The 6,000-nt window shown below is 40.9% G+C and overlaps 1 long non-coding RNA gene across 1 annotated transcript in view; it reads left to right on the top strand.

Moving 5' to 3' along the window:
- The first annotated feature begins 634 nt into the window (after positions 1-634).
- LOC127487326 (uncharacterized) overlaps positions 635-6,000 on the top strand; it is a 29,787-nt gene continuing 24,421 nt past the window's right edge. The window contains exons 1-2 of the long non-coding RNA XR_011383046.1: positions 635-774; positions 914-1,135. This is a non-coding gene — a long non-coding RNA (uncharacterized lncRNA). The remainder of the gene's footprint in view (positions 775-913; positions 1,136-6,000) is intronic.

The raw sequence follows: 6,000 nt of genomic DNA, 5'->3' as shown, positions 1-6,000 counted from the left end.
AATGTCTTTTTACTACAGCAGGGCTCCAAAGCAAAACTTAAAATAGTTCGCTTCCCATCCTGCAGGCTCCAAACCAAATGACTACCCAAAACCAGCCTGTGATAATGCCTTAATGACTTAGTAATGTCTCATTTCAATTACATTCCAGTTCCACAAGAGGAAAATAAAGGCCTTCCAGGCTTGTATATTTCAAGCTCAAGTCCCTGCCAGGGAGAGAAGATGGGATTTTTTGAGATTTTAGCATACCATGCAGCGGCCAGTAATGCAGGAACGGACCCTATAGTTTCCCCCGTATTTTATTGGAAGTGATTCAAATAAACTGAATTTTCAAATAGTAACTAACTTATGAAGCTGTGTTTCTGTGAGATCGTAAGATCCCCATAGCGATTCACAAACTGTCTACATCCTTTTCGTTACCTAGAAACAGCCTGCAGCACTTGTTATGAAGCCACAGTAAAAGTACAAAATGATGACTCCAAAGCGAAATGTGCCATGTGTTAGACACAAATAGACATTGCATAGTTTCAGAAGTTTGTTTTGGTGGTCCAGTTTGAACAAGGCTGGGAAATTTTTTTCCACTGCAGTTTGCGCTGCAACAGGTAGATGGCGCTGTCCGGATGGAGTCACTGCTACCGGTGAGCGCGCACCCTAACTCAGCATTCCAACGGCCGGTGCCCTAGGGCCGTTTGTAAGGCAGTTATCCCAGGTGCTAAACGCACCGAGCATTGATTTTCTGGGGAGCTGTACCTCATATTTTGCTCTTACTTGTTCCAGGTAATTAAGATGTCTATTTCTGTATTCCCAACAGAGTCTCACTTCTCCAGCACTTAAGCATGTTTTCCGGTTTTTCACTGGTGTGGTTTTTTGTTTGTTTTTTTGTTTTTTAATTTTGGTGTTTCCCCTTTCCATCCAGTTTCCTGGGAAGAACGAGTCGGGTCTGGGAAGGCAGCGCTCCTGAGCCTACGCGGTCCTCTTGGCTGTAGCTGGAACAGTCTCCTGCTTTAGGGCAACCTGCGCAGTTGAGAACATCTGAGGCTTCGCCATCACGCAGGGCCAGAAGGGATCACACATCCCGCGGAGCAGCATTCTTTCTTCTCGCCTTGAATGCTGGACGCGATCTGCACTTGCTCCGGAGGTCAGTGAGTAGTCCACAATGCATTGAGGAGTTTATGGGAAAACACAGAGCAACAAAACAAGGAAATCTATCTTTCAGGGTCCACTTCCCCAGCTGTGGAGTGGCAGAGTCAGCCATTTTTATGAGTCAGTCAACAGGGTTAGAAAACATCTGATCACTGGAAATACAGGGATTTTCCATGGCTCCATCTCATGGGTCACTTCTTGAGTGACAACTGTGGCAAAAACAAACCCCTTCTTAGAAGCTTTATCCTAGACCTGATCTACTCTCAAAAATTAAGATCTAATTACCTAGAGTACTCACACCCTATTGATTTCTATGCTAAATTTAAAGTGTAAACTTTAAAGTAATACTCAAAGACAACATCTGGCAAAATAGTTTACTTAATGTATTACAAAAATTAACAAAGCTCGTCTGTTAATGAAGCATGGCCATTTTCTGATGGCTAAAGATGGAAATACCACAGAAAGCACACCAAATGTGCAATTTTTAAGCTGGCATTCTGTATTAAAAGGAAGGAAGGAATATTTTCAAGGTAATATCTGTATCTCTTTTTTCTATAAAATTCACATGGTATTATGCAGGCTATGTATAAATTAGACACTGAGGAAGTATTCTAAATATGAGACATTAAACTCTAAAATTTCATAACATGAAAAATAAATAGCATAATATTTTGACTTCAAATATTCATTTCCAGGAGATCTCACAATATTTCTTTCCTTGCTAAAATCATGAAAATAGAAAAGGGGAAAGTGAAAAAATTTTCATCTAAAATAAGTGTTTCATTAGAATATTTTCTTGTATTTCCCACTATAAACCAAACATTCAGAACACACTGTGTCACATTAAGATAGACCTCAGTCAAATATGTCATCTTTAGCATCTGCTCTGTTGAAAAAGTGTTCCATGAGGCGAAATGGTGGCTCTTACTTACTACTGAGAATTCTATGAATGTTAAATTCCCTTTGGAAGGCAAAGATTTGGAAACCCAAATATTATATCCTCCTGATCTCCAGAGAGCAGTGTGGGAAAGGCAGAGACAGCCTTAGTCTTTGTTCACACAGGACTCTGACCTTTCTGGCCTGGTTTTAAATCAAGTCTGTGGCTGTCTGTCACCCATGTGTTTTCCCAGTGTTTGTCCAATTGTAATAGTAGTTTTTTAGAGGGATTTTCCATAGGCATAAATAATTAGGGTGCATGCCCATTGTCACATACTGATGTATGTGTTGAGAATATGCACCTAGGGCTTAGAATTCCAGGGGTCTGAGTGAGTTCAGAGAGCACTTGGGAGTGGTCATCATGGTCATGACCGTGGTCATTCCATAGACTGTGTCAGCCTCACTGGCACAGTGAATGAGCTTTTCTCCTCCAATCATAAGCGCGTGTCACACTCCCAGATATGGTCTGTACAGTATATTTGTCTTTTTCTAAGGAGGCTTTTTTTTTTTATTTGGAATATGATTTGGTTAAAGTACGAGGCTTTTTGTGTCCTCCTAGTTAGCTCAAGGGAATCTTTTTTGTGTGTTTTTTTTTTCAGTGCATCAAGCAAAATATCACTAATATAAATGCTGTATTTTTAAGATGTTATGGGAAATGTCAACATGTCTTTAGACCAAAGTCTTTCATACTGAAATATATTATGTTCAAAGATTCTACATTTAAAATGAAAACAACTGATTAGACTAACAAAAAGTCAGAAATTCAGTTTCATGCTTCTAACTGCCTACCTGTAGTTGTTCGACTCCTTCAGTTTTATTTTGCATTAATCTGCTTCTTTCTTCTTAAAATGAATTCAAGCTTTATGATTATTCTAAATTAAAATATATATTGGCAAACATTAGATATTTCATTCTATTATGTGATTATATTAAGATATTTAAATTACACTAGGTAGTAATTATAAATGTTCTAGTTTATTTGGTATACAATGATTAACAACAAAATGTCTTTTCATATTTCTCTACCCCTAAGGCTGGCTTAGAAAGATATGCATGATATAATGTATTTCTAATGTAGCCTAACTTTCTTCAGGTTAGGAAGTTATCATGAATTTAAAATAAGTGTTGTTTAAAATAAATTCATAGAAGCAAGTACTTTTTCATATCATGTCATTTTCATTTTTTAAAGATTTATTTATTTACTTGAGAGTTGAGAGGCAGAGTTACAGACACAGGGGAAGAGAGAAAGAGAGAGAGAGAGAGAGAGAGAGGTCTTCCACCCACTGGTTCACTTCCTAAATAACCACAAGGGCTGGAGTTTGGGCCGATCCAAAGCCAGGATTCAGGAACTCCTTCTGGGTGTCAAACATGAGTGCAGGATCCCAACCACATGGGCCATCTTCTGCTGCTTTTCCAGGCCATCAGCAGAGAGCTGGATCAGAAGAGGAGCATTATTTTTATTTGGAAGAGTTACACAGAGAAGGAGAAGGAGAGAGAGAGAGAGAGAGAGAGAGAGAGAGAGAGAGGGGTCTTCCATCTGCTGGTTCATCCCCAATTGGCCATAGTGGCTGCAGCTGCGCCCGTCTGAAGCCAGGAGCTAGGAGCTTGTTCCAGGTCTCCCACATAGGTGCAGGGGCCCAAGGACTTGGGCCATCTTCTACTGCTTTCTCAGGCCATAAAGAGAGCTGGATAACAAGTGGAGCAGCTGGGTCTCGAACCAGCACCCATACGGGATGCTGGCACTGCAGGCGGCTGCTTTACCTGCTACGCCACAGCAGCAGCCCCAAAAATTAACAGACCCATCCATTATAGACCAAAGTTCTTTACAGACAGCTACCTCACATAAAAAGACATGAACATGGTAAATGAGCATAGGAAAATATGTTGCACATCATTAGGGAAACAAAAATGGAAACAACTATGACACACCACACTACCTGCTTACCAGGGTGAACAAAGTCTACAGCATAGATACTATTAGTTGCCAACAGGGATGTGGAGCAACAAGAACTCTCATTTATTTCATTTGGGAGTGCAAAATGGTGTAGACACCTTGGAATACACCTGAACATTTCTTAGATAATTAAACATATGCTTACCATATGACCCAGCAGTCACACTTCCTGATATGAACCTAAGGAAGCTAAACACTTGTGGCCTCACAAAAACCTGCCCATGGATGTTTTCTTGATTATAATTGTCAAAACTTTTTTAAAAAATGGATTTTTATTTATTTATTTGAGAGGTAGAGCTATAAACAGAGAAAGGTTTTCCATCTGCTGGTTCACTCCCCAAATGGCTGCAATGTCCGGAGCTAGGCTGATCAAAAGCCAGTAGCCAGGAGCTTCTTCCAGGTCTTCCATGCGGGTGCAGGGACCCATCCACTTTGGCCATCTTCCACCACTTTTCCAGGTCATAGACAGAAAGCTGTATAGGAAGAGGAGCAGCCAGGACATGAATCAGCGCCCATATAGGATGCCAGTGCTACAGGTAGAGGCTTAACCTACTACACTACAGCGCCAGCCCAGATTGCCAAAACTTTGAATGAATCTAGGTTTCCTTCTGTAAGTTAATGGAAAAATAAACTGGGTGAATCCACCAGTGTGAAATACTATTCAGACATGAGCTATCAAGTTGTGAGGAAAGTTAACTGTATATGGCTCAGGGAAAGAAAGCTGACCTGCAAAGGATGTGCTGTGTGACTTCATTTATATAACATTCTAAAAAACGTAACATTGTGGAAGCATTGAAAACTTGAGTGGTTGATTGGGGTTTGGTTGGAGGGAGGGATGAACAGGTGGGACAAAGAGCTATTTTAGGGCAGTGGCACTATTTCATGTGACACTGCCTTGAAGGATACATGTGATCATAGATTTCTCAACATGTGTAGGATGTGGGGCTGGCAGCCAGGGGCCAGTTTGTGTCCTGGCTGCTTTGCTTCTAACTAAGCCACCTGCCAATGTGCCTGGCGAAGCAGCAGGAGATGGCCCAAGTGCTTGGACCTCCCACGGCTACCCACATGGGAGATCTGGATGGAGCTTCTGGCTCCTGGCTTCAGCCTGGTGTAGCTTTGGTAGTTGCAGCCATCTGTGGAGTGAACTAGTGGATGGGATCTCTCTCTTTCTCTCTCTGTCTCCCTCCCTCTCTCTCTCCCTCTCCTTCCCCTCTTCCTTTCTGTAACTCTAACTTTCAAATAAATAAATCTTTTCTTTTGAATGTAGACTGTAGGACACTAATATTGAACTCAACATAAAGTATAGACTTTGGGTGAAAATGATGTACAACATAGACTTGTTGATTGGAACAAATGTTCCACTCTGGTGCTGGATGTTTGATAGCGGCAGAAGTTGTGCACATGTAAGAGCAAGAGATGTAAGATGATTCTATAAAGTTTATGCTCAATCTTTCTGTGAAACTAAAACTGCTCTAAAAATTAATCCTATATAAAGCAAAAAATTCAAAACCCAAGTGTGTGACATTGGCATTTAAGGAATTGAATTTACAAAAAATTAATGAAGCTATAAAGCACTTGCATCTCCAGGTCTCAAAATGACCTTATGGCTGTTATGTCCTTGAACCTGTGCAGGTATTTCATGGGAGTTATTACTAGCCATTGCCATAATTATCAAGGTAGAGAATAATATTTAACTTCAATTTTTAAAATTTATTCAATTTCATTTTATTTCAAAGGTGGAAAAACAGAGAGATAGAGAAAGACAGAGACAGAGACACATAGAGACAGAGACACACAGTGAGAGACAGGGAGAGACAGAAACAGAGAGAGAGGGAGGGAGACAGAGAGAGAGAAAGTGAAGTCTTCCATTTGCTGATTCCCTCCCAAATGCCTGCAAAAGCCAGGGCTGGGCCAGGCCAGAGCTAGGAACCAGAACCTCAGTTTGGGTCTCTCACATGGGTGACAGGGAC

The sequence above is a fragment of the Oryctolagus cuniculus genome, chromosome 16 (assembly GCF_964237555.1).
Source record: "Oryctolagus cuniculus chromosome 16, mOryCun1.1, whole genome shotgun sequence".
Lineage (NCBI taxonomy): Eukaryota > Metazoa > Chordata > Mammalia > Lagomorpha > Leporidae > Oryctolagus > Oryctolagus cuniculus.
This window is presented reverse-complemented; position numbering and strand designations above follow the sequence as displayed.